This window comes from Branchiostoma lanceolatum, chromosome 16 (assembly GCF_035083965.1).
Source record: "Branchiostoma lanceolatum isolate klBraLanc5 chromosome 16, klBraLanc5.hap2, whole genome shotgun sequence".
Classification (NCBI taxonomy): Eukaryota; Metazoa; Chordata; class Leptocardii; order Amphioxiformes; family Branchiostomatidae; genus Branchiostoma; species Branchiostoma lanceolatum.
Genome location: NC_089737.1, coordinates 3,049,973 through 3,061,523, shown reverse-complemented (window position 1 = coordinate 3,061,523; position 11,551 = coordinate 3,049,973). Strand labels below are relative to the sequence as shown.

Genomic DNA, 11,551 nt, shown 5'->3' with positions numbered 1-11,551 from the left:
TACCTTACACATGTCTGCTGCAGTCCTTAAACGGAATTTGCAATTTGTACAAAATGAAAATAAACAATAAAATTGAAATAATCACCAATTGCCAGGTAATATCAAGTATTGGTGAACCTTAAGAGGTGAGAAGTTTTAAAAAAGTCCATGAGCAGGGGCTCGGCTTGTCTCCCAATCTTGAACTACTAAACAATATAGTTTTTACAACCCCAATCTCTTTCTTCGTTGTTCAAGGTTTCATACATATGAGGTTTGTCTGTTCGTTGCCGCTTTGAAAGTAGAAAATGTAAAAAATAGTTTCTGCAGTTTGATCTTATCATGTCAACAACAGTAGCTCCATGACCTGAGATCCCCCTCGTACCGGTTTTAGAGCCGTTCTGTGTAGCTCATTGTTCCCACCGAAAAGCTAGGCGTGTTAAAAGCGTCGTGTTTATTCAGAAATCACTGAGGCATGGAAATTCCACTGGTAATATCAAGTATTGTGAACCTTCAATAGTGAGAGACTCATCATTTTAATGTTTAATTTTTAATTTTTCCATCCTGTTTTTTCTAATGTTTGTGTGTGTTGGGGGGTGGGGCTTGAAGTGCTTAAAGAGTAGTAAAAGTAAACTTTTCCGCCCAAAAAATGTAAACGCACGGCTATCTACATGCAAGCCCAGCCTGCACAAAGATCCAGCCGAGAATGGAAGCCTAACGAAATGAAATCACTTTCAACGCAACAGCCCTGTTCCCTCATTTTTTGGTAGAGTACAACGTCCTTTTCCTCATACGTCCATTTCTTCACGCGTCCATTTCCTCATGCGTCAGTCCTATTTCAGTCAAATCTGAGGTGTCGGAGCACATCGTAGACGGTCGGGTCCGAACCGAAGTTTGACGAATGGGTTTGATTCGTGCCCGATGATTCCCGATTGCCGATGTCAAGCCACTCGACACATGGAAGAAGTACCGATTTTAAGGTGCGCCAACTGCCTGAGGGTCGGTTTGTCATCAGACAAAAGATATCGTTTTAAATTACTCAACTCACTTAGTTTGTGAAATATTAGTTAAAGATACGATGAAGGGTTGTCCTTCTCGGCAATGAAAACAGTAGATGTGATTCCTGGAAACGGATTCTGTAGTTTGGTTTTTGCGCTTATTCTGTCAACACTTACTGGGGTCACTGGAGCCAGCGAGAGGTCGTGTCTTTTGAGTTCATGTTGCAGACGGAGTTTCAACGGTGCCAAATATAGCAATATGAGATGAATATTCGGGACACATCTTGAGAATGATTAAAAGAAGAAAAAGGTTTATTATATGTATTTGATGGTGAATATATTAAAGATTTTATGAAATAATCACCAATCGCCAGGTAATATCAAGTATTGTGAACCTTAAGAGGTGAGAAGATATAAAAAGTCCATGAGCAGGGGCTCGGCTTGTCTCCCAATCTTGAACTACTAAACAATATAGTTTTTACAACCCCAATCTCTTTCTTCGTTGTTCAAGGTTTCATACATATGAGGTTTGTCTGTTCGCTGCCGCTTTGAAAGTAGAAAATGTAAAAAATAGTTTCTGCAGTTTGATCTTATCATGTCAACAACAGTAGCTCCATGACCTGAGATCACCCACGTACCGAGACGACCGGTTTTAGAGCCGTTCTGTGTAGCTCATTGTTCCCACCGCAAAGCTAGGCGTGTGAAAAGCGTTGTGTTTATTCAGAAATCCCTGATGCATGAAAACTCCACTAGTTATCTCAAGTATTGTGAACCTTCAATGTTGAGAGACTCATCTTTCTAATGTTTAATTTCATTATTACATGTGAGAGAACTAATGACATAAAGAAGACGAGCATATGGTTTGCATTCAAACGTTTGGGTTGTCATTGGAAAGGTTGTTGACCTTACACATGTCTGCCCCAGATCCTAAACAGAAGTGACGAATTTTGCCTTTTAGGTAGCCTGCGACCAACTTGGCATGGTCACAGGGGCTGGGGATAACTGGTATTGTAGGTTTTGTTTGTGCTTTTGTGTGTGTGTGTGTGTGTGTGTGTGTGTGTGTGTGTGTGTGTGTGTGTGTATGTTTGTGTGTGTGTGTGTGTGTGTGTGTGTGTGTGTGTGTGTGTGTGTGTGTATGTTTGTGTGTGTGTGTTGGGGTGGGGCTTTAAATGCTTAAAGAGTAGTAATAACTGGGATAACTGGTATTGTAGGTTTTGTTTGTGCTTTTGTGTGTGTGTGTGTGTGTGTGTGTGTATGTTTGTGTGTGTGTGTATGTTTGTGTGTGTGTGTGTGTGTGTGTGTGTGTGTGTGTGTGTGTGTGTGTATGTTTGTGTGTGTGTGTTGGGGTGGGGCTTTAAATGCTTAAAGAGTAGTAAAAGTAGACATTTCCGCCCAAAAAACGGAAACGCACGGCTATCTACATGCAATCCTGGACTGCACAAAGATCCAGCCGAGAATGAAAGCCTAACGAAATGACATCACTTTCAACGCAACAGTCCTGTTCCTTCATTTGGTAGAGTACAACGTCCATTTCCTCATGGGTCCATTTCCTCATGCGTCCATTTCTTCCTACGTCCATTTCCTTACGCGCCCATTTCCTTATGCGTCCATTTCCTCATGCGTCCATTTCTCCACGCGTCAGTCCTTTTTCAGGCACATCTGGGGATTCGGAGCACATCGTAGACCGTCGGGTCCGAACCGAATTTTGACGAATGGGGTCAATTCGCCCCCGATGATTCCCGATTGCCGATGTCAAGTCACTCAGCACAAGAAAGAAGTACTGATCTAAAGGTGCGCCTACTGCCTGAGGATTGGTTGGTTACCAGATAAAAGATATTGTTTTAAATTACTCAAAATACTTAGTTTGTGGAATATGTTTGAAAGATACGTTGAAGAATTACCCTTTTCGGCAATGAAAACAGTAAATGTGGTTTCTGGAAACGGATTCTGTAGTTTGTTTTAGGCGCTTATTCTGTCAACAATTACTGGGGTCACTAGAGCCAGCGAGATGTCGTGTTTTTTTAGTTCATGTTGCAGACGGAGTTTCAACACTGCCAAATCTAGCAATATGAGAGGAAAATTCGGGAAAATCTTGAGAAGGAATAAAACAAGAAAAAAAGCTTGTTATATGTATCTGATTGTGAATATAGTAAAGATTTGATGAAATAATCACCAATCGCCAGGTAATATCAAGTATTGTGAACCTTAAGAGGTGAGAAGATATAAAAAGTCCATGAGCAGGGGCTCGGCTTGTCTCCCAATCTTGAACTACTAAACAATATAGTTTTTACAACCCCAATCTCTTTCTTCGTTGTTCAAGGTTTCATACATATGAGGTTTGTCTGTTCGTTGCCGCTTTGAAAGTAGAAAAGGTAAAAAATAGTTTCTGCAGTTTGATCTTATCATGTCAACAACAGTAGCTCCATGACCTGAGATCACCCACGTACCGAGACGACCGGTTTTAGAGCCGTTCTGTGTAGCTCATTGTTCCCACCGCAAAGCTAGGCGTGTGAAAAGCGTTGTGTTTATTCAGAAATCCCCGATGCATGAAAACTCCACTAGTTATATCAAGTATTGTGAACCTTCAATGTTGAGAGACTCATCTTTTTAATGTTTAATTTCATTATTACATGTGAGAGAACTAATGACATAAAGAAGACGAGCATATGGTTTGCATTCAAACGTTTGGGTTGTCATTGGAAAGGTTGTTGACCTTACACATGTCTGCTCCAGACCCTAAACAGAAGTGACGAATTTTGCCTTTTAGGTAGCCTGCGACCAACTTGGCATGGTCACAGGGGCTGGGGATAACTGGTATTGTAGGTTTTGTTTGTGCTTTTGTGTGTGTGTGTGTGTGTGTGTGTGTGTGTGTGTGTGTGTGTGTGTGTGTATGTTTGTGTGTGTGTGTTGGGGGGGGGGGGCTTTAAATGCTTAAAGAGTAGTAAAAGTAAACATTTCCGCCCAAAAAACGGAAACGCACGGCTATCTACATGCAAGCCTGGACTGCACAAAGATCCAGCCGAGAATGAAAGCCTAACGAAACGACATCACTTTCAACGCAACAATCCTGTTCCCTCATTTGGTAGAGTACAACGTCCATTTCCTCATGGGTCCATTTCCTCATGCGTCCATTTCTTCATACGTCCATTTCCTTACGCGTCCATTTCCTCAAGCGTCCATTTCCTTATGCGTCCATTTCCTCATGCGTCCATTTCCTCATGCGTCGGTCCTTTTTCAGGCACATCTAGGGATTCGGAGCACATCGTAGACCGTCGGGTCCGAACCGAATTTTGACGAATGGGGTCGATTCGCCCCCGATGATTCCCGATTGCCGATGTCAAGTCACTCAGCACAAGAAAGAAGTACTGATCTAAAGGTGCGCCTACTGCCTGAGGGTTGGTTGGTTACCAGATAAAAGATATTGTTTTATATTACTCAAAATACTTAGTTTGTGGAATATGTTTGAAAGATACGTTGAAGAATTACCCTTTTCGGCAATGAAAACAGTAAATGTGGTTTCTGGAAACGGATTCTGTAGTTTGTTTTAGGCGCTTATTCTGTCAACAATTACTGGGGTCACTAGAGCCAGCGAGATGTCGTGTTTTTTTAGTTCATGTTGCAGACGGAGTTCAACACTGCCAAATGTAACAATATGAGAGGAATATTCGGGAAAAATTTTGAGAAGGAATAAAAGAAGAAGAAAAGGTTATTATATGTATTTGATGGTGAAGGTATTTGAGCAGGGGCTCGGTGTGTCTGCCAATCTTAAACTACTGAACACTATAGTTTATACAACCCGAATCTCTTTCTTCGTTGTTCAAGGTTTTATACATGTGAAGTTTAATCTTATCATGTCAACAACAGTAGCTCCATGACCTGAGATCACCCACGTACCGAAACGACCGGTTTTAGAGCCGTTCTGTGTAGCTCATTGTTCCCACCACAAAGCTACGCGTGTTAGAAGCGTCGTGTTTATTCAGAAATCACTGACGCATGAAATGTACCAAAATACAACTTCATTGTCTTAACGGCTCAAAATAAGCCGTTATTAAGTCAAAATACGTCTGACACCAACGGTATGGCAAACCGTGTATTTCAACGTTAACCGTATAAAAAAACAGACTAATACTGTTTTGGACTGGACTTGTAAAAGTTTCTTGTTATTCTGACTTCTGTGGGCTTTTTTTCTTCGTAGTCGACATTTTTCACAAAAAAAGAGCCAATTTCTCTAAACCCCTCATTTGTCAAGCACTGTGGTCGCCGGAGCTTACAAGAGTGAAGGAAAATGTGTGCTGAGAGAATCATAAAGATTTGAATGGTGATGTGAGAAATAAAAGTGAACAGAGGGTGTCCGTATTACACGCAGTTCTGTATGCGTCTATTTTACGGACATAACTGAGGTTTTATGTCAATGTTGAATAAGTCTTGGTTCATTCGGGGCGTGTCCTTAAACCAACGGTAGAGATCACATTTCAGACTGTCAGCAGTGAAGCATGTTGTAATCTGGAGAACATCGGAGACCGTCGGCTCATGCCCGAAGGCGACGAGTACAAACCGAAGTTGGCCGAATGAGCCCGATCATTCCGACTGCCTCGCTCGGAAGAGTCCCTGGGCGGAATGTTGCCATATATGTGAAATAAATGTGACACTTGTCTGGGGCCCAGTTCGTCTCCACTTTAACAACAGAGAAATATCGTTTTAGCTCTTTATATCTGTTCATTTGCGGTTAGATTTTCATTAATGTGATGTTGGCTTACTCCTTGCAACGATGAAAAGAGAGATTATGAAATGTGGGAAAAATAGTGTAGTTTGGATTTTGCTTGTATCATGTCAACAACAATAGCATCCTGACCTGTGACCTCCTTACTCATGTTCAGGGAGAACCGGTTTTAGAGACGCAGTGTGCACCTCATAGTTACCTCCGCGCCGCAGACCCTAGAAGCGTTGTGTTTATACAGAAATCACTGGTGCATGAAATATCCAAAATACAACTTCATTGTCTTTATAGTAGTCCACTGTTTTCTGCTACCTCAGTAGTTGAAACATCCTGCAGCCGCATTCAGTCTTACTTCAGTCCTGTCCACTTGGCCCGGTTCATCCCGAGCTTCCTTAGCTCCCGTAGGTTTCTTTCTGACCGCAACGGTCCTTGCCCTCTTTCTTTCAGGTCTGCCCTCAGTAGGCTCAGTAAGTTTTTGCAGTGTCTTCCTTTTCTGGAAAGATATGTGTTGCATCCTATCAGGGCGAAGTCTAAAGTCTGTTGTGTATGATTCTCTTTATGGCTCATGATTAAGATAAAACACATTTAAGATCAACGGTATGTCAAACACACAAAAAAAACAGACCAGTACGGTTTGGAACCAGACAATGTGAAATTTTCTTTGTTTTCTCATTTCTGCTTTTTTTCCTGGGAAGTCGACATCTTTTTTTTTTCTGAATACAGAAACAATAGCCAATTTCTCTAAACCTCTCATTCTGTCGAACAATACTTTGGTCATGGGAGCTAACAAGAGTGAGGAATAATGTGTTCTGAAAGAATCGTAAAACTTTGAACGGTGATTTCTGAAGTAAAAACGAACAGACGGTGTCTATATTTATTTGCACGCAGTGTTGTATGCCTCTATTTTAGCATCAGAAACCATATCGGACATAATGTTGAATAAGTCCATTTGAGGCATGTCTTTAAACCTAACGACCAAAACCATATTTCAGACTGCCAGTAGTGACGCATATGGTAATTTGTCATCTGGGAATATCGTAGACCGTCGGCTCATGCCCGACAGACGACGAGTACAAACCGACGTCGGCCGAATGGGCCCGATGATTCCAACTTGCTTGGAAGAGTAATTAGTGTGTCACTTGCCTGGGGCCAGTTTTTCCTCCAATCTTGAAGTACTTATAAAAACGATCGTTTTGACAACCCAAACCTCTGCTTTGTAGTTAAAATTTGCATAACTTCCTTGCAGCAATGGCAATACAAATATGAAATTTCAAAACAGATAGTGTAGTTTGATTTTTTCCCTTATTATGTCAACACCAGTAGCACTCCGACCTGTGACGTCCTAACCCATGTACAGGGAGGACCGGTTTTAGAGACGCAGTGTGTAGCTCATTGCTTCAGTAGCTAGCTTCGTGTTGGATTGTTGTGTTTATACAGAAATAACTGGGGCATGAGATACTCAGAAATATACATCTTCAACGTCGTTATGGTCACCAAACAGTCAAAATACATCTTAGTCCTAAGACAAAAAGACGGCAAGACAATGCTAACATTTCTCGATTTCTTACAACTTTTTTTTCCGGATTTTTTTTTTTAAAAGACAAAAAAAAGAAGCCAGTTTCTCTGATACCTCTTGATGTGGAACATGTGGTCATTAGGATTTTATCATAGTGAATACTGACCGGCGGAGGCCATATATATACATGGTTCGAACGTGGGGTGAAGGAGGCAATATATGAGAGGATATACAATCCAACCCTCAACAGAAAGGAGGGCTAAGGGTGGAACTGTCTGGCACTTGGGACATAGCCTTGGGAGCAAACCAGCTTTAGCTCCTATATTGAAACAATAGGAGCTATTGTCCCCTTTTACTTCAACCTTGTCTTGAGTTGTCTAATTTGCTTTCTATTGGACTATCAAAATTTTGTCTTCTCTTTATTTGCATATCAATTCATAGTTAGTGGTTATAACCCTGCTGTTCGACTGATCTTGCTCACAGTCACTGACGAAAAGTAGTGGATGCTACTTGAAACGTCTGACCGTTTCCAAAATCATATCCAGTTGTTTGAGTAACTGTTTTTTTGGTGTATATACATGGTCACCTGATCTAACAAGAGTATTGGAAAATGTGTGCTGAAATGATCTTTAATATGTGAACATTTTCAAGAAATACAAGTAAACTGGAATGGAATTCCGATCGCATGCGGTGGTGTATCTTTTATTTCTCCGGCATGCCTCTAGATCTATTCAAGCATTAGAGACCCTATTCCACAGAATGTTGAATACCTACTGGCGTATTAGCGCCATATCCTCAAACCTAACCGCGACAAATGATGCCTTATTTGACTACCAGAGATCAACCATTTGGTAATATGCCGAGTATCGGAGATCTTCGGTTCATGCACGACAGACGACACGACAAAAAGAAGTTAGGCGAATCCATATGGGCCTGATGATTCCCGACCACCACGGTTAAAAGGTTCACTTGGCAGAGAGTAGCAGCACTTCTGCCTAACTACAACATTGCCTTCAACAGGCACGTGATACACTAGTTCACTGCAACCTCCGACCTGTGAGCACACCGCCAGGGTTCCGGGCAGACCGGTTTTAGGGAGGCAGTGTGCGGCTGATTGGTACAGCCTGAGGGGTGCGTCGCTACCAACTTTGAGCGGGATAGAGTGTTCTGTTTATACCCTAATCAATGAAGCATAAAGTGCCTCTTCGACGTCCTTTTGGTAACAAATACAGTCAAAATACACTAAAGAACCAGAATAACAGTGCTAAAACGTTAAACAGCATCCCCGATCACGTCTGACGCCTGGGTTCAGGGCAGACTGGCTTTAGAGACGCATTGCGTAGCGGATTGTTACAGCCGGGGGGAAGCGATATAGAGTATTCTGTTTACCCACAAATCAATGAAACATAAGCTTCCTGAGAATGTGGCTTTAACGCTCCTTGTGCCACCCCCCCCCCCCCCCCCCCCCCAAATACTTACAATTCAACAAAGAATCACGAGAACAGTTTTTATACAGCATCCCTGATCACCTCTGACCTACACGGTGACCACCTGGGTTTAGGATGCCGGTCGGTTTGAGAGGCGCAGTGTGGGACTGGTTGTTACATCATATGTATTTGCCAAATTGCCGATGTTAAAGTGTTTGTGCAAATACAACATCTGCTAGTTGTAAAACTGTCAATACGATCACTGTAATAGAGCGTAAGACGATGCATTTTTTATGGCCCGCACTCAGGGATTTTGTTGGTGAGACGCGTTGGAGAGATTTAATCAAGCTCAATCAGTCACAGCCGTCGTCTTAGTGTACCACAAAGGCATTTAGTGCACTGTGTGTCTGCCCCAATTCTAAGGGTACATGCATATGCCAAATTTACCAACTGCATGTGTTTAGTACCTATATTACTTAGATTCAGACACTTGAACTTTTTTCTTGGAAACCCGCACTTTATTCCAAAGGAGCAACAGAGTTCAACGACAACAATATAATGTATACTTATACACTGTATATAGATGTACGATTAGGTGGGTACTAAAAACGAATCATTGCGAGCAACTGTACCACAGATTGATATATGCCTCTCGGGCTAACCTTACATCATATATATAATATATACATATACAGAACCCTAACAAAACAGCATTGAGTACCCCAGGGAATACATAAATCATGTTGTTCAAAACATTAAGGAAAACTCCCCGACCACAGTAGTATGCAGTATGCACGAAAAATGGAAAAAGGAGACTACATTTTGCAAGAACCACCCCTTTAAAATTGCAAGTAGTGTATTAACTAGCCACAAATAAACTACAAATAGAATGAGAATTAGACATTACATGTAGCATAATAAATTCAAATATATATCGACATGAAAATAAGCTCATCAGATAAAACCATTCTTCGGAATTTGCATGCAGTTTTCCTTATTCACCAAAAATATATTTCTACAAGCCTTGTCAGCTTACGAGTTAAAAACGTGATGTCCATCCATGTTACCACTTATGTAAATACCATATATTGATGAATTGCTGACAGCTATCCAGCTAACGTTTGCCATATACCTATCCTTCTTATGGAGATGATACACCTTTACGATATTTATAATCATAATCACGAATCCTCACCATAGCGGCAGCTAAATCAACAATGTTTGTACGCATTGATGGCTCTAGTAAAAAAAGTAATGGCAGCTACATATTAAGCTCCCAGCTGTCTCTGTGACGAGTTTGTCACTACCGAAACTAACTACAGTTCACGACACTAGTTGAGCAATGGCACCCAGGCATACAGAGTTCGTTACTCAGTAAGCTGTCGTTTCTATTAAACGAACTTAATAATAGCATTTCAAACTAGCTTTTTGAATTGTGATAATACCTCACTATAGTTGCATATATAGTATTACTGTATGTAACTGCATATCTGCCGCTATTCACATGAAAGGGTAGTCATTTCTCCAGCAATTGTCTAAATATTGAGTGTCTATTGCAGTCACTACTTCTGTCATAGATTATTTATTGAAGTACATGAAGAAAATCACTGCATGATAGCAATGTGCTAACATTTATCCAGCTACGGGCCCATTTTTGGGTTTCACTGAAGCACACCCGCACCTTGCTTTTGGGAACGCAAACGTTCCTTGTTTACCAGGATTACGAACTATGTTATACAATTCTTACTTTTGTGGTTCCATGTTCTACTGCAGATGTCCAAGTTACTGATATATGTACTGACTAAATCTAAATAATGTCAGTGCAATGGATTATGTTGCCAGCTCCTATTGAGCCGTTGCAGACCAGGCGCGAGTGTGACCTTTCAACGGACTCCATGTTCGTTAAGGACCTGGAAAAGTTAACACACCATAGTCAATGTAGTGCCTTCGCTTTTATCCAAAACAAAAACAAAAACCCTAAGGGCTGTGAATTGGAATATTCGTATAATTGAATGGATGTTACGCTAGAAGATTTATAGACTTGAAATTAATGTAAAGTAGATGATTAAAGAAAGGTGAATATAGAGAGCCATATGATTCCGTCAATTTAAGTCGCGTAGTTACGTTACACATATATATATATAGGAAGTTCTAATTCCGATAATTTACCCATAGATCCAAGCTCATCGCTGCTAATGTGAAATACATGCTTACAGAATGGTGAATATCTAAATCCTGTAATTAGTAATTATACATGCAGCTAACAATGAAAGTGGCTCCTTCATTACGTAACACAACAATAATTTCACACATCAGATATTTCTAAACACTTTAAGCCATAAATGTCGAACATCAGTCGTCCCAAGATAAAGATCTTTCACGATGGAACGCCTGTTGCTGACACGATTATGGTCTACATACCGGAAATTAAATCAGCCGACTGGACCCATGCTAAACGTTACATAACAGAAGAAATGACACACCTCTGTCCCCACAATATGCCAGGTTGCAATGAGGAGCTCTGGGCAGCTTGTAGACGTAGAACCCGGCAGGGCACGCCTTCACCTGGATGGTTGTTTCCCGCCAGCAGGGGTTACCGGACCAGTAAGTGCACACCTGGCGGGACACCTCTCCGTCGGCAGCTGTCGGGTGTGCTCCGTTCATCCACATCGGAACAGCAGTACCACAGACGGAGTGCCTCCCAGGGCTGCGCGCCAGCAGTTGGGTTCCGGCCGGACCCATGAAGCGGTACCACCCGCCATTGAAGCTCCAGTCACAATTATGGCTAGTACCACCGCTACCGTAGAAATTCCTCCATGCCTCACTCAGCACGTGGTATCGACTTGGCCTGCAGGGGCCTGGAACACACGTGAAGATAGTTTTATAATAATGAAAGGCACTGAATATCATCAAAATC

At 41.6% G+C, this 11,551-nt stretch overlaps 1 long non-coding RNA gene across 1 annotated transcript in view; it reads right to left on the bottom strand.

The window, feature by feature from the left end:
* LOC136421638 (uncharacterized) overlaps window positions 1-11,032 on the bottom strand; it is a 32,133-nt gene extending 21,101 nt beyond the window's left edge. The window contains exon 1 of the long non-coding RNA XR_010753478.1: window positions 9,739-11,032. This is a non-coding gene — a long non-coding RNA (uncharacterized lncRNA). The remainder of the gene's footprint in view (window positions 1-9,738) is intronic.
* Between the last annotated feature and the right edge of the window lie 519 nt (window positions 11,033-11,551).